Below are 23,163 nucleotides of genomic sequence, written 5' to 3'. Positions count from 1 at the left end.
CCCACACTAACATTTGATAACTGGTACTAAGCAGTTATACCAATACTGTGTTATTCTGACCCAAATTTTTTAGCCCAGTGTATTTGTGTGTATATATATATTTCCGTTTAGTTCCAGCCTTAGCACAACACATTTTACTGCTCTCCCTGGTAAGTCCACACTTTGAAAGAAGAGACCAATTTGGCATTTCACATAAACACTAGGATTAGGCTTTATTGATTAGACATTTGCTTTGGTGTCATTGACACATCTGTACATGCATGTATTTCCACCAGTACTTTTAGTACACAGCATCTTTTCTCAAAGTTTTCAACAATGCCACCCTTTAGAAGAAGCACACATTTTGACAAATCTGGAAAGAACAATAAAGTAAGTCTCCAAAGGACAATGCAATTACAGCAGCGCACATCAAAAAGCACAAATTTGACAAGATGTCGTATCTATAATTACTTACCTGCCTTGTTTTACTCAGATTAAGCAAATTACTTGAGTGTCTTTTGGGCAAACTGAATGATTGAGATAAATCCAAGCAGTAACTGGTGCATCATGTGTATTATCCATGAATGGCTTTGTATCTTAGTCCAATAAAGAAGCCAATCTAACCTCAGTTTTAGATTTAAAGCTGTTTTCTGATTAATTAACTCCAGTCTTTCAAGGGTTTTTTTTCTTGTCACTCTGAATGTGGATTGGGGTGATCAATGCACAGCTACAGCTGGTTGAAGGGGACCAAATCCATTGAACAGTTGATTTGGTTCCATTTTACCAGCTTTAGCAAAGCATTTTAGGGTAGAATCTGGTCCAGAAGAGGTGACAGGAAGAAGTGAAGATGCCTGAAAGAGACAAAGCCAGAGAAAGGAAATGATAAGAAATGACGCTGTTCACACCCACGTGTCATCAATAAGCAGTAATAAAAAAATTGTACAAGCTGCAACAAACCAAACAGCACAATGCATCAGCAAACAGGCATTGATTGCTAGAAAAAAATGTTGCCCTTAAAAGAGTGCATGTTACTGCTTAGAAGAAGCCAGATGATACAAAAAGGTATGGATTGTAAAAGACCAAGGGAAAACGATGAAGAACAGAAGAGAGTGAGTGAGCCAGAAGGTAAGACAGAGAAAGGGGAATAGCAGGTAGGACGGGTGATGAAAAAGAGATGAGAAAAACAGAAAGTGGGGCCCTGAGAGATAAGAGAGGAGCACATATAAACAATGGTTGCAGACAAACTTGAAAAAACAATGAATTCATCACCTAACTGCCAATACTGCTAATGAAGCCAGTGGATAGGACAGCAGGAAAATTAACTCACATTGACCTCTAGCCTTACACGTGGAACATCTCCTCCTCTCTCCATTTCACCCAGTCTCTCCTCAAAAGCCGTTACTGTTCTCACGTCTATGCACTAAGTTCTGGCCCATAGTTGGGCCTGTTCAGTGTAGTGGCACAAAGATGATGTACTCAGCAGTCTTGCTGCATGGCTCTGCTCGTCTTTGGAACAACTCACTCATTTCCTGGTTCAATTAGCCTAGCTAATCATTTAATCATTAGAAAATAAACTTTTTAAGCAGACTCATGGCCCTAGAAACGTATTGATATATGTTGTGTTTGGACTGTACTTTTTCATAATTGACTGATCTTATATGATAATCAATGGCTTAACTGAAATGACAAACCTGCTAAAGACTGTTTTTATATTAACAAAGGATCCGATACATAAGTGGACATGGGAAAGGATGGCTCATACTGAAAATTATTAAACTAAAGTTTTGTTTTGGACTCTAATGTGAAAAGATGCGTACCATATGTGCATTGGTAGCATCAGATACAAACTGGCTGGAACAGACCACACTAATCTGCAAATGGAGCTTTCTAACAGAACGGCCACAAGTAACTCATCAGGTATCCTTCCACACTAAGCTTATATAGGCTGAGATTTTTAAGTGTCTTAAGCCTGCCCACAGTTTCTCTGTACTGAACACGGTCCCACCCCTTTCTCATTCAAATCCCAGAACACAGACATGTGGTCCTATATAAACTACTTCAGATAAATTCAGATATTTTTATATTTTCAAAAGCATTTTTTTCTTCAAGCTTTCGCCCTGAGCCATCATTTGTGAGGTGTTCACCGGAGTCTTTTGTGGCAGGACTGGGTTTGTTGGTGAAGGTCATTTTGAGATGTGGGGGAAACTCAACGGGTGAGTACACTAACGCTGACTAAACTTTTAACAGTTTTCCTAGTTGTCAACAAATCTCAATTGTCATCTTTCCTATTCCACTGGTGACAATGAAAACACACACAGTTTATTCTAACTCAGTCCCACCAACGCCATACTGGAACAATAAACTGAAGAAATTCACTGTTTGTGCCAAATTGAATAAAAAAAATGTTGTCCAGCAGTCACAGCCTGCTCTGTGTAGCTCTACTAGGATTTAGCACTTAAAAATGACACGTGTAATTGTGAACTTTCAGTTCTGTATCAAATCTGTCAAGATAACAAATACAACAACCTAACACAAATTGCATAAACAAAAGCGTAAATACTAGCTGCGGATGTAAAGACAGGGTCCGTCCAGTATTTCTTTCTCTCTCTTTCCATCTATTTAATAAACTTGCAACCTATGAGACCGGCAAATTGATGAGGAGGACACATCCTTGAGTGAGGAGGAAAAAAGAGGGGGAAGAGAGAAGGGAGAATGACAGGAGGAAGAAAGCTGGAAGTAGCACACAGAGGAGAGGACAAGCCTGCATGGCCTGAATTCTCTACCTGTCCTCGAGCTGCAGTTGCTCTACCTCTGCAACATGCAGCACTGCAGTGTGCACGTGTGTGCTTCCAACAGAGTATCCTGTGTTGATTCTCATGTCTATATTTGATCCTGGTGTTGCAAGTGTGAACTGTGCCTGTGTAGTATGTTCACACAGGATGGATGGTGAGGCCAAGTACTACCCGGCAAGCTTCTCTGTGTGGTCAAGCACAACTATCAACTTCAGAGGAGAAAGCGCTGCACACTGAATCCTTTTCATAGCAGGATTTTCAGTAGATTGAGGAGAGAATTCCTGCCTGTGCTTTATTCTTGCAATCTGTGGCCCACACACTCATCAAACAGGCAACCCTCCTTCACCCCACACACCTCCACTCAGATCTGACATCAAACAGAATCATTATAAACAGAGCGTTTTATCATTAACCTCGCTCAGATGCCTGCTGAAGGCTTCACCGGTGAGTGCTCTTTCAACATTAAACTGTAAGACAGCTCTGTCAAGATCACAACTACAATAAGTAAAGGTGTTAAGCATTCATAAGTTTAGCAGTTCAGGAGCTCAGCGAAGTGGACTTTATATATGTGGGTCGGTCGGAGTGCTTAGTGTGTGTGTGTGTGTGTGTGGGCCCTCTTGCTTGCTGCTACTGTAGGTGCCCTCTATGAGGCTGGCTGCATGGTTGGAGATAGGCTGGCTATTTTTCTATTCTGGGACCGTGCTGTCCGCTGCATTCCTGCCCTTATATTGGAGACAGAGGGGAGGAGGAGTTGAGGGTTAGGGACAGCTGGACGCCTGCAGAGGAGCGAGGGAGAGACGGAGCGGTAAAGACAGTTAGGGAGTCATAGTGGGAAGGTCAGTGGGGGTGCACGGCGTCCCTGGGGAGGCTCACACAGTACAGGTAGTGTTACGTAGCAGCTGCCTGCCCAAGCCCCAGCAGGAGGAGTGACACTTTGAAACCAGTCCCGCTGTGGACTCTGTCACTCTTGCTCACCATGATATTTTCATTTCAGATGTATGGCCTGACACCGGGGGCTGCACTAATACAACCTGCCATACGCAGCCACTCCCCTCACTCTATCGGTCTCTTCTCTCGCTGACCATGTCATGCGTTCTGCCTATCAGTGTCCTACTGCTTTTTCGGTGTCTAGCTGACTGACTGCCAGACCTTGGTTTTCCATCAAGCGCCAATACTGTGGGAGGGTGAGGCCAGGAAACCTGTCAGAACATCACTTCCTGTCACATCAGTGTGAAACCCCTGATGGTTCTGAGGGCCACTGTTGCAAAATAGCCATTAAAATCCACTTAAAACCACAATAATCTTCTGTAATGCGGCATTTAAATGAAGCAGATTTATACAAAGCATCCTAATGAAGGTCTGTGTGCATGTCTGATGAAGATGTTTGCCAGCTGGTAATTAGCTTAATGCAAGGCGCACCATAGTAATGAAACAAGTTGACCTGTGGTCAGGCTGTAAACTTTATCTTCTGTGGCTGGCTGTATTAATTCCCTCTAATTACCTAGTGACTAGAGGCAGAGGGAAAAGTGGGGCGTATATCATCAAACTAAGCTTAGACATTTCAATTAAACCTAATTTCTATGGGAGATGTGATGTAAAATAAAAGTCCATCAGCAGAGACCAGCCTTTAAAGACTTGGGGGCTGGTGGGTCAGCACCTCTCAAAATGAAAGGACCTGTGCCACGAGGTTAGCAGTGCTAATGCTGCTGCAGTCCACTGCAGACACCGCCTGGCTGCCTGACTGGCTCTTCTTCTACCACCGACCCCTCCTCCGCAGCATTCGGACGTGAGCAGCGCCCAGCGGTTGACTCAGCATTTTTCTCACGCCTGATTGGTTGATCAGAAGGGGAGGCAGGAGTGTAACAGGGCCCGTTATCCTCTGCTCAGCTGGTTCCTCGCTCTCTCCCTGAAGATAAAACACGTCTATTGGATTAAAAAAATAAAAGTTTCCTGACCTTGTGGCGACTGCTTGCCTCAGGTGCCGCACCGCGACTCTTTCTTTATCAACCGTCTCAGGGTTGCTACGGCCTTTGATGATTCTATCTCAATACTGTAGTTCAAATTGTGGAGCAACGTTGACATAAACAGTGAGGGCAATTCGTAGACCTTTGTGTCTTCCAAACTCACCTCTCTTTGCAGTGGATAAAATACCATGATCGGGTTTGCTTGTGGCCAATAAATGCATCTTAGCTTGGGATCTTTAATGTCTCTTTCATTAAGCGTGTATGCAGCACTCATACTTTGTAATTATTGCAGCGTTTATCTTCTGCTGCTTTTGATTTTACCTCACAATGATTTAATCCTCAAAGTCGCTTTATTCCTTAACCTTTTAATCTAACGGCAACACCCTTAAGACGATCAATACCTATTTAGATGATATATTTAATTATATCCTCACGCTTTGGCCCTCCCACCACCACAACATTTAAACAGGATTTGACTGTTTTCAGCACTTTAATTTCCTTTTTTACAAATAGGACTAAAGCCTGTTTCCTTAATAAACCCTCTCTTCGAGGACTTTGTGAGTTTTCAGACTTGGCAGGAGTGAAATACTTTTCATTTAAGGAGCTCTACACAAACTTTTGCCATCATGCAGTTTGGATGCAGACTGCATGGGCTAGCCATGAGCTAGCCAAGGTTAAAACAGTGATGAGACAAGCATTAGACTGTCCTGCACTTTTATACTGCTATGTTATATGTCAAAGATATATTATGTATATATAATGAACATTAGCATAATGACAACAAACACACTTAGACATGACACTAGCTATTCTGCCCTCTGCTCTCATACTGGATATTACTGTAGAAAACAAATGTTAGTTATGCATTTGTTTGGCTTTGTGCCATTGCATGTTTAAGACAAAATTCATACAGTTTGACCCTGCATATAAGTTAGCATTGTGACTAATATTTTCTGGTGTAGTAGCATTTCTTCTCAAGTATGACTTTGCTAGTGACAATGTTAGCAGGTGAGATATGGTTATTCAGTTGGCTGTAAATAATCGGGCCATGGTTTAAAAAAATGGTAATATAAACTCCTCGCTCTTAAAGGCAAGAACGTCTATTTTTAAAGTTACATTATAGTCGATTTACAAGGACAAGACTTTGCTCTTAAATTTGCATTATATAACTTTTTTCATTTATCAAAGGTTGAGACAGTAAGTGTCCTTAATGAGCCATTTTATTTGGTAATTTCACCAAATATATATTCTGAAAGTTGGAGCCCTATTTGGATCTCCTCACATAGCACACATGTGAGTCTACTACAGTTTTACTGCCCTTTGGACCTATCCACACTATAGCAGCACACCATCAATAACTGTAATGAGATTAAAACACACACACATTAAAAAAAGCACAGGAAAGCTCTTATTCCTGCCAATGTAGCTGTGTGTGATTTTATGCGATAGAAAATGCTGAGATGTAGCTTCAAAACTTAAATGGAATTGGTGTCTAAATATGCTGGAGACAGCCAATATCTGTAATTACACGCTCATAAACTAACATAAAGATATAAAGAATTCCTGCATACTGGGCTGTCAGTAAACTTCTTGGGAAAGCAGAGGAGATAAATGGCTCCGATAGACAGTAATGAAGAGAAAAGCCCCTGTTTCTCAAGGAAAAGGAGATCAGATAAGGAGAATGAGGAGTGCTCCAGAAGTTAAATTAAAACAATTTAATGAGCAGGTTTTTGATTTTTAAAAGAACTCTTTGAACGATATTAAGGGGGAGAAGACGTCATCCGGTTCGGAGAATGATGTCATGATCCATATGCAGTGGCTGCCAAACCGCAGCAGACCTGCCTTCTGTCTTCACCTTTCTTTCTCCCCCTCTCTTCTCTCTCTCTCTCTCTACCTATGCAGGCTGATTGTCACTCTGAGCACGCTCCAACCTGCCCCTCCCCGCCCCCATTCCTCGTACCTCTCCCCACTCCCCACCCCACCCCCTTTCTTAACGAACCACCGCTGCCACTTAGGTGTTTTAGTCATGCATTACAGGCTGCGGCAGGGCCACAAAGGCGTGCTTGATATACACTCTGTTGTGAAACAAAAAATCCAATGCAGTTAAAGTCAGAATGGGCGCTCGGGTGTAAAGATAGCCCCGGCTGACGTGTTCTTTTCTATTGCCAGACAGTGGGACACCCACTCTTTTAAAGCTTGAAAAGCTCACAGAGACGGAGAGGCTTCATAACAGTGTCCTTGTTTTAACGTGGGACAAAAAGGAACTAAAAGAGGGCCTGAGCTAGTTGGAGCCATCTAGATTACAATCAGCAGCAGATGAGTGTCTTGGTTGTTTCTGTGAAGACGTGTGTCGGGATGGGTAGGTGTAACTAAAGTGATAAGGGTTTCACTTACAGGCAACATAGTGAGAATAAAGAAAGTTACAGTGTATCATTCTATTGATACATTTTATTGGTCTTCTAATCATTGGTTGGTCATATTTTTCTTCTTTGGCTATCATGTTAAATTATGAACATAAGTAAACTACAAGTTTGAGCCTTCTGCATCATTTAAAGCAGGGCTAATCAGTGTCAGTATATGAATAAGGACTACTCAGGTATGTGAAAAGGGGCTGCTCATATTGAGCGACTCAACAAGGTTGACTCTCCAACTGTACAGATCCTTTTAGCTAAAAGATCTTCTTTGACATTTGATTTTGCAGTTTCCAGTTTTACTGCTTAGGTTTATTCTTACTATCATCATTCATTCTTTCCACTTAACAGTAAAAACGATAAACAAAAAATGAAAAGCAACCTGTTCAGCAACGATGCAGTGCACAAACTACAGATAGGTTCTCATTATAGGGCGTCAAACTACGGTGTTAATCACAAGTCTCTGGTGTCACAGAAAAACATAAATGCATAAATGATGTCCTTCACATACTTTATTGCAATGGCCAATACGTCACGGCACTGACGCCACAGAGCAACAAAGTGCACTGAAGGAGTCAATGGCATGGATCACAATCATGTGGAAGAAAACAGGACTCTAAATAAATGTCAATGTCGGTCCGACTCTAATAGAGACTGTAAGAAAGTTTAAGGGAACAAATCTGTGCTGCTTTAATCTCCACTACGTTTATATAAAACAACTGTGCTCTTTACGCCACCTTCAAGTCATTTTTGACCAGGATATGTCCTTCAACGCACATATTAAACAAATATGTAAGACTGCTTTCTTCCATTTGCGCAACATCTCTAAAATTACAAATATCCTGTCTCAGAGTGACGCTGAAAAACTAGTTCATGCATTCATTACTTCCAGGCTGGACTACTGTAATTCATTATTATCAGGAAGTCCTAAAAACCCACTGAAAAGTCTTCAGCTAATCCAAAATGCTGCAGCAAGTGTACTGACAGGGACTAGAAAGAGAGAGCATCTGTTTAAATCCAGAATTGAAGTCAAAATCCTGCTCCTCACATACAAGGTCTTAAATAATCAGCTGATGAAGACTTGCTGATTAGAGGGCTAGTCTGGTCTTGTTTTTCCTTTACTGGCCAAGCAGGCATGATAGATAGCTGCTCCTTCCTGATCTTGGTTCTGCAGGAGGTCTCTGCCTGTTAAAAGGCCCACGTAAGGCCTCGAGCAAAAACAGTTGGACTCGACGACTATCTGTTCTGATTTTAGAAACAGAATATCACTTCAATCACCAGGATCATTTTAGAGAGTCACTCAACTTGTTCTTTTCAAATCCACAATGAGATCTCATCCCATTGAGGTGCCGTGCTGATGCCCCCAGATCCGACAGGAAAAAAATGTTTTCACTCTACGAAGTGGAATTCGTTGAAAAGAAACCATAACTGCTACAATAGCCCCAGGCTAATACACAACCCACTCATGATGTTCACTAAACCTATAGTTTCTACTGTAGCCCTGCTGCTGATACAGCACTACTTCTGGTGTGTAAAGCCCACTGTTACAGATGGTAATCCAGCTATCATATACTGTAATAGTCTCTGTGCAACAAAATGGAAGCAATTATCTCAAAGCACACAACGATCGTTGGAACAGATCACAACGCATAACTCTTTATTGGTTTGGGAGATTTACTTTCTGCGACTGGCTCTCTCTCTTTGTAATTCATGTTCTTTACAATTCTTCTCTTCTTTTGTTTCTTCTCTTCCTTTGTTTATTGATCATTTGTTCCTCGGCTTTCTCGTTAGGCTTGAACCCCTTCCTGGGGCTATAATGTAGCCTTCGTGCCACCACAACTGCCTTCTTCCTTTCTCTTTTCTGTCCCCTACCTTGCTCTTTTTTCCTTCCTCTTCAATAACAGAAGTTCTGAGCAGTGAGGTGATGACAGGGGAATGCTAAGTAGCATTGTCCCGACGCCGCACTCTCCTCCTTTTAGATGTATGTGTACTTACAGGAGGGAAGAGAGGCCAGACTCTGCGCTCTGCTTGCTTGACTGACGGACTCCCTGACTGACATGGTCATTTTACCAGCTGACAGTCCACAGCTGACTCACTGCTTTTGCTGCCTTGCAGGCTGCTCCACTAATCTTCCTCTTCTATCGTCCTGTATCACCGGCTGTGGCAGGCTGGCTTGCTGACTCCCTGACACTCTGCACTCCAGCACACTGCTCCCAATTACACTCCTCCTCTGGTAGACTGAAGGGAGAAGGATGCATGAGACCCCACTGAGACAGAAGACGTGCTGTATGCACATAGAAATCGCATGGGTAACTACTGCACTTAATGTAGATCATTGATGCTAAGACCCCAGACACGCAGGCGCCAATTTATTCAATAAGTAATGTAATTTCTCCTAAATTTGGTCAAAATTACGATTTCAATTACTGCCTGTTTCAAACATCTACAAACAACCAATATCAAAACTCATAGTTGCACTAGAGGATATGTGCAGACTAGACAAGATTCAGTCTCTGGAGACAATGAAGGTCTATGCAAAATGTTTGTGCTCTTGACTAGATAAGAGCCACAGGGTTAAATCTATTGTATTCTTTCATGTCTTCTCTTTTCACTCACCCTGAGATCAGTTGTATTTGAGGGCTGCCCCTGCATGAACCTGGTTCAAGAAAGGTCTTCCTGTTAGAAGGCCGTTTTTCTGCCCCACCGTTACCAAGTGATTGTTTGTAGGAGATATACAAAGAAGAAGGCGGGATCTCTAATACTGATTTAAGCTTACTCATAATGTGCCCTGACATTGACAATATTGCTAACCATCAATATAACTGAAAAGAATTCATGTTCTTGACAATATGATTAAAACATTAAAATGTTAACTAGACTTCATGATGGAAGTCTACACCACATTACCAGCACAAACTACAGCAGTCTCTGTTTTTTTTTTTTTTTTTACTTTAGCTTAATTAGCTTTAAATTCAATTCAGTTTTACTTTAAATTGTACAGCACATAGCACCAAAATCACAACAACTGTTGCCCCAAGGAGCTTTAATAGATTGATACATATTCATAAATATTTTATACAGGTTTTAAGAACTATAACAGTTCCTCCTGTCCTTCTTCATGAGAATTCCTCTAAAAATGAATCTAGAGTACATGAAACCATTCTTTCCCACAGTCTTCCTTCACTATTCTCATAACCAGTAATCAAAATAACAATGTGCCCAGGAATGCATTATATTCTGAGATATACCTTATGAGATACATCAGTGAAACTCTACTTTATATTCCCTGAGATGCCTCTCCAGGCAATATATTTTTTGAAATACTGCGGGACATGGATGGTAGTGCTCTCAGGCAGGAGTTGCATTACAAAAGACACTGGAGCTGTTCGTTCAATAACCCAAATGTATTTTGAAATAATTAAAGAAAAAAAAAAGTGCTTATTCTGGGACAAGTGATAGCCACAAAAGAAACTATTAAAGTGAGAAATGCCTTTTTCTAATTTTTTGGTCAACGGACAACTATTGTGTCGTAAAATTGTGAATGTTATGACCTTATAAACGCAGACAGAGTGTAATTAGAATATCAGGATAACTGTAAACCCTAGCGGTAATCATGGGGAGGAGGGGTGTCAATATAAGGGGACCTCGCATGTGAAAACATGTGTGTAATCTCCAGCGAGCAGAGAGAAACAGTAGCAGAGGGGACGCAGAGGAGGGGGATGTGGTCCACCACCAGCACCACCACAGTGCCCTTGTTCCTTTAATTACTTCCTCTGCTTCATAGCTTCACTGCATAACAATTATCCTGCGTGTTCATTTGAAGGGAGCAGACCCCCTCTCCTCATATCGTGCAGTAACGGACATCAGACAGGCTGTGATGTCAGCAGCATCGCTTGATGTAAAGAGAATACGAGTGGGAGCCATTAAATTAGACTCGGGTTAATGCAATTGTCTTTTACAAACACCCCTACCCACCCATCTCTACCTCCTGCACAATAAACATGAGCAAAAGTTGCCCGTAGCATTGCTCAGTCCACATGTAAAGTTTTGCCTTTTCCTCTCTGCATTGCATCTTAAGAGCGTTCAGCAGATACTAGAAGAAAGGCACTACAGATTATAAACCCCGCTTATGTCCCATAACTGCTACTATCAATTATGCACTGCTGGAATGTTAGATTCTTCAGCTTTTAGTGCTTTAATGTGAACTTACTATTTTTGCAGTGCAGCACACTCACAAGGATAGGAAGGGGTTGGGTCTTTTGCAGTCTATTGGAGTCTAATTCAAGCAGATGTCTGTTTAATTGATCGAAACAAATTACCTCAACATTGATCTCTGTCCCGGCCTAAGAGACTGATCTGCTTTTTGGAGCCACACTGTGTGTGTGTGTGTGTGTGCGCGCGCGTGCACGTGCACGCTCGGGGCAGGGTGAATCTTTTTTGGCTCTGACACACTCAAAGAGAACGTATGGCTTAATCGCTAAATGATAAATAGTAATTTGCTTTCTGATTGTGCTGTGTTTTCTTCATTGATTGTGAGGTTTCCTTTGAACTAATGCACCATCATTCTAACATTAAACCGCTGGGCCAATTAACTAATTGACTTTTAAGGCCCATAATTATGAGAAATTCATTAGATGTTTGAAGCCGTTTATTATCAAGGCCTTATCTTCTTTCTTTCATCGGTTGTAAATTGTCTCTTATAATTCCAGAGGCATATGTACTGTACGACACATGTTCCATCACCAAAAAGCTCTTTCTGCGTCTGTACAAGACTCCGTTAATGTCTAAGACCAAAAGAACTTTTATAGGCCAAAAAGAGACATCACTACTCATATAGGTACACGTATTTGAGTTTTTATATTTTTTTAAAGCTCTGCATACTTAAACCAAGATTATACATATAAACTTTTTTTTTAAAAAAAACTTTTGGTTTTGGATTCAATATTTTTTAAGCCTCAGTATCAGTATTTTGTTTACAACATGCTAGGTTTAGGACCTAGAAGCATGAGCACTAAGTTATGCACTAATGCTAACTTGTTTGGTTAGCAAACTATAACTATAAATTGCATGGAGTCAAAGCAAAGAAATCCATATCTACTAATTAGTGCTAAGTAGAAAAGTGATAAAATACCACAATTTCATTCATCAAAACTGAAGTACAAACTTTCAGATTACCTGAACCACAAAGTAAGCTATACTAGTTGTCAAATAATACTTAGCCTAGCCTAGCAAAATATAGATTGGTTACAGCTGCTTGTAGTGGCACAAATCTCAAACAATCTACCATCCAGACAAGTGGAATATTAAGTTAAAAATAAATAAATAAATAAGTGTAAAGAAAAAAAAACCACACCCTCCAATTAGCATATTTATCCTTCAGTCATTTTTCATTCATTCAATGAATATAAGTCACACACACGTATGTGTTTATATATACTGGAAAACTGCAAACTTTGGCTGAAGTCTATTGCTGATGCTACAGATAAAAAAGCTTCTACAGCTAAAGAAACAAATCACTGAGCTACCGCCCTCAGAAAAGGTGCATTACAACCATGTAATGTGAACATTAAAAAAAACAGAACATAAACAGCCAGATGAATCAATACTGTGGCTGGGTCTGTTGGTGTTACATATACATTCTAGAGCTACTTTCTGAGTGTTTATGTGGCCATACCCACATTTCATTTAGACCGGTATGTGTGACGGTATCTATGTGTGTGTTTTATATATGTGCCCATTGTGTGAGCAATGACTTTGCAGGGGGTTTCAGATGTACATTTCCCTTGAGATTAGCTTTTGAGACATAAACATAGAATGGGATATAATAGGCTATGTGTGTGTCCTTGTATCAGGGCGAAACGACACATACATTACCACTCCACCGCATCTGTTTCAACTTCCATTACTCTTTACCGCTATTATATTCCGTAGATTGCTGCCGAAGCACACTTACTATAAACATGATTAAAAGAGAAAAAAGTCCCGGCAATAAACTCTGACACTTAATATCAAACGGCTGACTTTACAATCTTCTCTCCTATAGTCTTGTCTTCTACTTCCTTCTGTCTTCTGAGATACACAGAAATGCAGTGCAAGGAGGCATATTAACAATTTAAGAAACTAAACTCACCTATCTAGGGCAGCATTAAAAATATAAAGGCCTCATTTGGAGCCATTTGTTCTTCTATCACTACACACCTCATGATGCCACATAAAGTCACCCCTGATTAAAATTCGAGTTATATTCAGGGTTGCGGGTATCTTGTGTACTGCAGAACCCTGCAACCATGTTTTCACCTTTTTTTAGAATAAAAATGAAAATGGAACTTCACAAATGTATCATTTTTCCAAATTTTGAAGTGAGCCATCAGCACTATAACTAGCTTCTGCAAGTGTTTCTTGTTGGTAATTGCTTAAAACATGTTTCCTTATCTTAATGCACATAGGGGCACTGACAAAATAAAAACACACATGGTGTGTTTTTGCTTAAGTAGACAGCAGCACATTAACAAGATTTTACATTCTGAAATACAATAATGTACCCTGTGTGGTGTGCACTGTGTAAAGTCACAGGATATACACCAAACAGACCCTCCTGATTTGGTTACGCTATAAGCTGCAAAAAATTCCCATCAGTTGCCATTGCTGCCTTCTATCACTAGTTGCTGTTTCAATACCTATCACTTTTCAATGTATATGTTAGTATGTTCTTTGCAGAGCTGACAAGCTTGGTGAAAAGCTTTAAAATATATTCTGCTTCTGTAGGAAATTATTTCAAATGCCTTGTAGTGATACTAAAGATAAGCTATATTTGAGAAGAACAGGTAATTAATTTATGGTATGGGTGGTATAAATAAGGCTACTGTGGTGTCAGAAGACACACCTACTAGTTGGTAGAAATATCACTTAATCTCTAACATTCTTTACACTAACAGAATCAGAATCAATTAGTGGTGGACAGAAACATAAGTATATTAATACATTTTTTTAAATCCCAAAAATTTGGTGGCATTGTCCAACAAATCATCAACCTAACAGTACGAATAGCTGTTTCAGAGAGGGTGAACATCTAGTGAGGCACAGTCAGCAGATTAACAGCGAGTGTTGCTTTATCAGTCTGAAGAAAGAAAAAAACACATGAATCTGGTCTCTAGCTGTTTTTTAAGGAGAAATACTGCTCATAATTAAATCAAAGTCTTTGTCTTCATTTTGATTGTGAATCACTTTGTATATTCTGAGTTAATTTGGTCAATTTGAATTGAATTTAAATTAAATGTGTTTAATTAGTTTGTGAGAAATTTGAGCAGGAAGGGTCATTAATTAATCCTCTGAGCTCTAATCCTTCAACAGACACTCTTGTCTGCGTGGTTGGTGAAACATCAATTTACAATCCATTGATGATTAAAGCTAGGGTTGGGGTTCAGTTAATGTTGACTCCTTTTTATAGAATTTAAAGAGAAATGTAAAGAGATTTCACTTAAAATGTAACAAATTCTTGTTTCTGTTTAATATATCTGGCAAAAAACCAATGCTACCCCTAATCTCCAATGACCTTGTGAGTCTTTAGTGTTAAGATGCAACTGCATCACTTTATGCCTAGGGCATAAAATCATAAACATCTAAAAGCTTTTGGACAAATGCCTGTATAAACTCAGAAAAAAAGCAGGTTTGGCCTCTAACATAATCTTGCCCTGGTTGATTGACTGGTTTGCTTCAGCTGACAGAGAGTGGTGAATCAAGCACTTCTTTACACATGCGTATAGTCAGCTGGATTGTAGGCTCTGCATTAAATTCCATATTCACAGAGGCAATTTTTTTGTAAGTTGCTACAGTCAATGTTCCACATGACTGATCTGTATGTAACTACCACTAATCCCTCACTGGGCCTGTGGATTACAAGCTTTGCCTTTGCCCTTGTGTGGACTCCAAATGGGGAAACAAGTCAGCCAGCCAGCCAGCCAGCCGGTAAGCTGGCAAGTCAGCCAGCTTTGGCATTGGACTAAACAGCCAGCAAAGAAAAGCTGGAAGAGAGGGTCGGGGAAGCCCTGAGAAGAAGCTGGAGTTCTCAAGGTGTGTGCATGCCTGTATGTGTTTATGTATGCGTGAGTATGTGTGTGTGGATTGATGGATAACTGTCTAGCGCAGAGCAAGTCAAAGCGGTGGCATTGGTTTACTTTTAGCGGGGCCCCCCAGTCGTCCAGCTTTGGCTGTCTCAGCACGGTGCCGCAGTCAGCATTGTTGCATATTTAATGTCCTGATGAGAGCTTCCACCTGCTGACACAGGCAAAGTGACAGAACAATACCCGCCCAGCCCCACCTCATACCCCCCCCCCCCACACACACACACACATACACACAGGAGGCCCTGAACACCATCATCAATCCAGCCTTCGCCTCGCCTCATCTCACACGCTCACTCGCCACAACTCCCTCCGCTACGATCCTACTTCAGTCTACGCTGCTCTCTCGTTTCCCTTTTTTTCCTTTACCACCCCCCACCCCATCCGCATCTCCTCTATCACACACTTACTACTGTGCCCTTCTATCTTTGAATTCTCCCACAGTACAACGACCTTTCCCGCTGCTTCTTAAAAATCACTGCAATAAATCCCTCCAACATAAAAACACACTCACACACTTGTACTTACTCACAGGCACACATACTTTACGTTTCTTTGTGTGTGTGTGTTGGGGGCGCTGGGCAGGGGGTCTTTATGAATATGTTCTCCAGTGATGTGTGGAGCCTCTTCATTTGCGCCTGCTAAGATTAGAACTGTCTCTCATATTGAAGCTTAATTAGCTTTGAAACAAACACACGACTGCGTGTATTGTAATGTTAAACAATTCTTCCTGGCACGAAGCTGTTCTTCGTGTTTATTACCCACCCCCTTTTTTTCTCTCCTTGAAAAATCACATTGGCAGGAAGTGTAATCCGACTGCATATCCCTGTCAGACCAGTCGCTCCCACACAGGCACAGCACCCCGGGGTGTACACCTGACCAGGGCCAAATTACCGCACTGAAACTGGCCCAAATAATACCTGAACAGGGACAGGTAAACCTTAAGTAGGCCACATACTGTATTTATATACAAAGTAGGCCAAAATCCATACACTAAAACCTGACATGATTGTTATACCTGCTCCCAAACCACACCCAGATTAGTCACTGTTCCAGCACACATAGACATACTGTGCCTCCCATACATACTTAATCAGAGCTAAAAAATGATTACACAAAGACCTGCATGTCCTGCTGGCTCAGCATCCTGAGACAGATATCATACAGGCTCACACTGTGGGTTTGCCTCATCGTAAATCTTTTTCGTTCACTTTTCCTGTCACTTTTCTCTCTCTTAGCTGTCTTGTAAATGCCATAAGACATAAACTTCCCCCACTGCAAAGAAGTTGACAGAACAATCAGACCAAGTAACTTGAATGAGAGGTGAAAAATTTAGACTTCTGATTTCAAATGTCTACAAGTAGGCCAACAAGTCGAAGCCAGATCCAGACAGCGTGACTGCACGCAGGCGTCTGAGCGCAGTAATCTGTTAGAGAGGCCTGCAGCCAGTCTCTTCTTCTTCCTCTTTCTGACCGTCCTCTCAGGCCCATGCTATCCATTAGAAAGCATTTAATCACTGCACCATTTACTGGAAACCGCTGTCTGTCTGTAGTGTGGGTATGTCTACTTGTGTGTCATTTTGTAGCATTAGCAAATTCACACAATGTATTCTTAAAGTAAACAAAATGGACTTCCTAAAAACTAATCACCATCACAGGGTGTAGAGAAAAAAATCCACTTTTGGCCAAATGAACTAAGAATGAAAGACAAATCTGAAAATCTATGACAGCCATGTGGAAAATGTCGACCAGAGTTTAGCTGCATCTACACTTTACTGATGTATGTATCTCATTGAGAAGCTGACTGGACTCAATTGGGCCACATCAGGGCAGAAAAATTTTTTTCACATACCTTGCCTGTGATCATGTAGCATGCAGATAGATTATCTACAGCTAGGATGTGGAACTAAAGTAAAATCTTCTTCATCATGGTGGATTTGCTTTGCAGTTAAGTTTAAAGTTCCTTTCAGGTTGCTGCGCTGCAATTTCTCCCGACCTGGGATACATACTTCTTTACATTCCATAGTTGCTCTTGTTCATATGGGCATATAAAGAAGTATGTCCCCCAAGCAGGCCACTGTCCTTGGTGGCGCATCAGGCCTCACACCTCCTTCTCGCTGCCAGCCCAAAACGCTCGTCAATGGGGAGGGGAAAAAAAGTGTCGAATCAGGAACTGCGCTGACCACTGAATGCATTTATGACACTCACCAGTAGCACAGGCTTCAGGGTTCACTCCTCCCATCCCAACAGAGAGAGTTCTTTTGATGCTAACATGCCAAACTTTTCTGCCTCTTAGAATAAGGACCCAGCTTTTTGTTCTGACCCGTGGACCAAAGAAGAGCCGAGATGATTTAAAACTTTAATTAAAGGAGAAATCCATGCAGCTAGTTTACACTTTTTTTCATTGAAAAGAAAACACCTACAGCTGCCACCAACAAGTCACTATCAACGCTTAAAACACTATGAGAAGACACTTGTAATAAGCCACTATGTCTGCCCACCATGTGACCGCTGAGCTTTGAAATATTGTACATTATGAAGTGATTTTTCTCAAACACACACACACATGCACACACAGCACGCAATTCACCTTGAGTGTCATACTTAGAGGTTCAGCTGCTGTGGGGTGAAGGAGGTGTGGGAGTTAGAGAATGATGGGAAATAAGGGAGATGTTGCACTTACCTACAGGCAGATGTTGGCTAGAAGCCCCCCAGCACGTACACACACACACACACACACACACACACACACACACACACACACACACACAACACACACACACAGGCACACAGATAAGCCCCCCCCCCCCCCCCCCACCTCCTCCTCCCCTCGTCTCTCGCTTCAGCTGGGACGATGCACCAAAGAGAAGAAGCAATAAAGCGAAAGCACAGAAGAAAAGGAGAGTAGAAGAAGAAGTGCTTCGCTCTCTCTTCCCTCAGTCTGTGTCCCAGGTGCTGCCTCTGCAGTCTGTGTGTGTGTGTGTTTCGCCACACACTCACTCTCTCTCTCTCTAACATCCTCACTCTGATTCTCTCTTTCTCTCTCGCCCTATCCTCTCTTTATAATCTCTCCCTCTTCCTCATACTGAAAACTTTTAGTCCGGTGAACAGCTGCTCGTCCCACCGGTCCTCCACCACTGACAGCAATTCCCCCCCTTTTTTTCCCTCACCTCCCATTCATCTACCCTCTCTCTCACTCTCGTTCTCTCTGTCTCACACACACACACACATAAACATTGTCCCATGTAGTCTATAGGCTGCCATGCTATGCAGTCACCCCCTGACTGCCCACTCCCCCTCATGTAGCATGTTCTCTCATTCCCTCTCTTTTTTTCTCTCCTGCTCCCATGCGCTCTCTCTCTCAGCCTTCTGCCTCTTTCCCAGTCAAACTATAGCGGTGTTACACTTCCATGCTGAGCAGACGGTGGTGGTGATGATGAGGTTTGAATGGCACATGTGGTGCTGCACATGGTCAAAGTGGGGAAAAAGCAAGGGGGAGAAGGCCGAGCGAATTAAATTAATCTCTGTATATGTCGTGTGTTAATTTGTAAATGTATATCAGTGTGCATAGACTGTGTGTGTGTGTATGCGTGTGTTCAACTGCCCTTGTTGCTTCAGTGAATCCTATTCACCTGAAGTCCCTTCCCACAAACACAATCACAATCACAGACACACAAACACATACACCCTACCTGCTGGCACACACTGTCTGCCCTCTCCTATTAGCCTCAGCCCCGAACTCCAACCAACCAACCAACCAACCAGCCAACCAACCAACCACCTGATCTCCCTCTGGTACACACATATAAATACACACATCCCCCATCTCCTTCCCTTCCCCCTTCCTCCCCCCTCCCCATCCTCTCAGAGATCAATACCAATTTATAGGCAAATGCACAAAGGCTGAGTCGCGCTTTTAATGAATTGAACCATTGCTAACGTCAGACATCTAATGAAGGCTCTGAGAGAGGCGTTAAGAAAAGCTATGGCGGGAGCTGCAGAAAGCGTGTGAGGGTTATTGGGAGTGTGTGTGTGTGTGTGTGTTTGTTTGCAGAACTTTAGGTTTTTGGATCACAGGTTTTACTCTAATTTCCAGTCAAGATCCCCATTAAGGTATTTAACTAATATAAGACAAGTTCAAGGATAAAATGAGCATGTTCTCCATCCACAAAACACTAATGTAAAAAAAACCCCTAAACTATTAGTAATAGAAAAGAAAGAAAAATGGGGCATGCACTGCTTCTGCTAATCTGCAATGTCAGGAAGTCTCTCTTTGTCTTTGTTCTGTCAAACTTTCAGCTTGAAGGACAATTAAAGCTAATAAAATCTCCATGAAAGCGTGCATTAAAGCATACTGTTGACACAGCACAAAGTTCTCCCCAATATTCTATTTGCTAACATACAAGGAACAAAAGACACATTCCCCTATATAAGAGTCCTTCCACAGTGAAGTGGAAAATGGATATTTTGTAAAAGCTTCTACGTGCATACATTTTCCACTTGTGTTTGTGCCTAACCACTCACATATTGTATATTGCTTTTCCATGCTACATAATCTGACTCTCATGTCTTGTCCTGCACTTTGAACACACAAAATGCCTGAGTGTATCAACTGCAAATGCAGAAGCTAGTATGTCATCTTCTCTATAGCCGCCCCAATAGCCCTTTTGTGTGTTCCTACCACTGTGTAACCAGTGCCATGGGGGCTGCACACATCAGCCCTGCCCGCCCAGTAATTAAACTAAAAGTCTCTTCCATAAATCACAGTCGTCTTCTTCTTTTCTCCTCTCTCGTTCCTATCCTATTTTCTCTCCCAGGGATGGAACGAAAGTTTTGTAAATTACCAGCTATGGCTGGTAAATGAGAGGGGCTATGCACACTACAAATCCAGCTCTAGACACAGACACATTAAGAAGAATTAAGCCACCTATCTAGCTTCTTTGCCATCATAGTCACAATATTCCTGGCGGGAATTACAATTCTCCGGGGAGAAGTAGCCAGTTCCTGCAGATTGCAAGAGCTGCTCAGCATGTAATGTGCACCCTTGCTCCACTACAATACATAGTTGGGAATGTACCATCAGACAGGACTTCTTTAGAACAAGGTGAAGTACTAAAATGTTTTCTCATACATGCAAATGAAATTGAAACAAATATAAACCTCTTCATTCTTGTACCCTCTCAACATTTAGAGTCCCTATGGTTAAGCTAACACAGTTTCACACAGGCTTCTTTTCATACCAATTGGAGGATAGACACATTCCCTTCAGTCAGCTGTGTCTGCTAAAGCATGTAAAGCTATGGAAGTGCTCTCTTACAGGGATGGGCAAAGATACCCGACACTTTGCCACCTCCTGTCAGTGCTCTGGATGCTTGACAGACAGCTGACTACTGCTGATCTCCCTGGTATCTGCTAACTGGGTAAAATTAGCCTGGACAACGGCAACACAGAGAGAGAGAGAGAGAAGGAGAGACACTGGAAGAGAAGTAGGGGGAATGATAGAGAAGGATGGAAGCATATGCGGGACACTTTTAGAACCTTGCTCTTACTTTAAACTTCTCTCGCTCCTTCTCTCTGGAGAGTGACACATGTGTGTGCCCCGTCTATAGATAGAGCCGAGGCCCCGTTTGGACGGCCGTCCCAACACAATGATGCAACTGATAGAACTCACCTGTGCTGCACCATGTTCAACACCATGCATTATGTTCTGCTGCTGCCATATGGAAATATAGTGGCTCACATGCTGCATAAAATGCAGTGGAAAGTTTTATAAAAACTGGCGAAAAAAAATGTGAGGCGATGTGATAATTTCACATGTGTATCATGTACATGTTCACAATCTGAGTAAACAGACAAAGGCAATAGCACAATAAATAAAATTTTTTAAAAAGTACTTTAAACTTGATGTACATTGTGTAAATTCATATTCCATAAAGAGAGACTGAGTCATTTCCACCATTTCCAGTTTTCATTCTAAGGAGTTTTCACTGAGTGTGAAATACTTGCTTCATCTGTCCAGAATGTTGAGTCTCAGAGATAACCCTTGACCTTTCAACCCTGTCCAACATGCAGCATGTTGTAACACTTTCCCTGCTACCACCAATCAAAAAAACAGCGGCGCAACAAATAAATAAGAAGACTGTTTCCAGCTCGCTCACTCACATTTGGAATTTTTTCTTTCAAACCAGCAGCTAAAAAACAAAACTAAAATAACAAAACTAAATACTTTACTCTGTGAGAAGGCGGACAAAACAATGGTACACATACAGAAACACACAATATATGCAGTGTGTAAGCACTATGAAAACAAAGAAAGCAAAATTTTAAAAACACTTATTCTACAAATCTCTAAACACACACTGAGGCACTTCAACACCTACCGTAGTAAAGGTGATCCAGATGGGGATGGTGGCCCATGCGGAGTGAAGCAGTCGCTGCAGGCGGAGTCTCGCCTCCCTGGGAGCTGAATCAGCGATGGAGAGTTTAAGGATGCGGAGAGGAAAAGGGGAGGAGGAGGAGGAGGAGGAGAAGAAGGAAAGAAGGAGTGAAAGGAGAGGAGAGAAAAGAAGAAGAGGGTCATGGGACTTGTGACTATCTCTCTCTCTCTCATTGCTGGATGCAAAAGGAGGAGGGGAAAAACAGGCAGACCAAGAATAAAAAAAAGACATGCATGTAGAATTGAGAGTAAAAATAGTGGCCATAAAAGAAAACCATAGAGGTTTGTGTAAGAGGATTCGATTTTGAAGTGATGACTGGGCAGTGAAATGCGTCAGCCGGCAGCTGCCCGTCCTTGCGCACCACACCAGGCCATGTAAAGTTAGAAGGAAGACAGCTGATCAGACTACCAGAGAAGGAGATGGAGAGAGATAGTGAGTGCTGACAGAGCTGAAGGACAAATCGGGAAGAGGGACAGGGAGAGGGAGGGGTTGGGAGAGCGAAAGAGCGGGAGTAAAGAGAGGCAGTGCGCAAGGAATTGAGGGAAAATAACGTAAAGAGTAAAAGGAAATAGAGAAGAATGAAGGAAGGATTTGGAAGGTAGAAAGGAAAAGGCAGGAAAATGAAAGACAGGAAGGTAAAGTAAAAGGAAATGGGAAAACAAAAAAGAATGGAAAAAGAACTGAAAGAAGGAAATGCAGAAACGCAGAGGTGCAATGTTTGGAAGAGGAAAAAAACAGAAAAATAAAAAAGAGCAGTTGAAGGGGGAGCTTTTAAAAAGTAAACTTAATTATTTCTTACTCTTTTCTGTCTTTCTTGTCCTTTTGCTCCCATATTCCACTCAGTCACTTTCCAGATATGTCGTCCAGAGGTTGGTAAAGGCAATTCCTCCGCAGAAAAAAAAAGATGAGGAAATGACTACAAAAAAAGAAACAATAACAAACCCCCCCCCCAAAAAAAACAACCACTTAGATATCAAATTCTTAAAGTAAAGTAAAAAAGGGTTTTTAATGATAAAAGGTCATCTGATACCGCTTATGAGCAGTGATTTGTACGTTGATTTTTTTTTTCAATATGGGTGTCAAAAATAGTCGAAAGAACATTAGAATGAGAACACTGTGAGTGAGGGAAAAGCAGCGTAATCAGAGGAAACCCCCACTGTCCCACGATTTTTATACCAAGGTAAGAACCAGAGACACACACCCCTCTGTCAGCCCACCCATGTAGGCAAGATCCACGGCCTTATTTAGAGAAGCATGGCAAAAAATAGCCTCCCAAGTGTTGCTTTGAGGTGTCAGGGGTGGGGTGGGAGTGTCTGTGTACAGAGGGTGGGTGGGAGAATAGGAGTGACAAGATGGGAAAGACTTGGAGATGAGAAAGGTTGGGTCAGTGGAGGTGGTGATGTAGCCGCTTTTAATCATTCTATCTGCTATTTGACTAGTGTGGCCTGAGCTTGAATTACT

General features: G+C 41.8%; 1 long non-coding RNA gene across 1 annotated transcript; it reads right to left on the bottom strand.

The window, feature by feature from the left end:
* Window positions 1–193: 193 nt before the first annotated feature.
* Window positions 194–22,830, bottom strand: LOC102290409. Its single transcript, XR_317651.2, has 3 exons — window positions 22,502–22,830; window positions 21,646–21,728; window positions 194–830 (listed from the first exon to the last, which is right to left on the bottom strand). It is a non-coding gene; the product is annotated as an uncharacterized LOC102290409 (long non-coding RNA).
* Between the last annotated feature and the right edge of the window lie 333 nt (window positions 22,831–23,163).

Source organism: Haplochromis burtoni, unplaced genomic scaffold, assembly GCF_018398535.1.
Source record: "Haplochromis burtoni strain Fernald_Lab_line unplaced genomic scaffold, NCSU_Asbu1 Contig_798, whole genome shotgun sequence".
In the NCBI taxonomy this organism is placed as follows: Eukaryota; Metazoa; Chordata; class Actinopteri; order Cichliformes; family Cichlidae; genus Haplochromis; species Haplochromis burtoni.
Note: the sequence above shows the minus strand (reverse complement) of the source record. Positions and strands in the feature narration are given on the sequence as shown.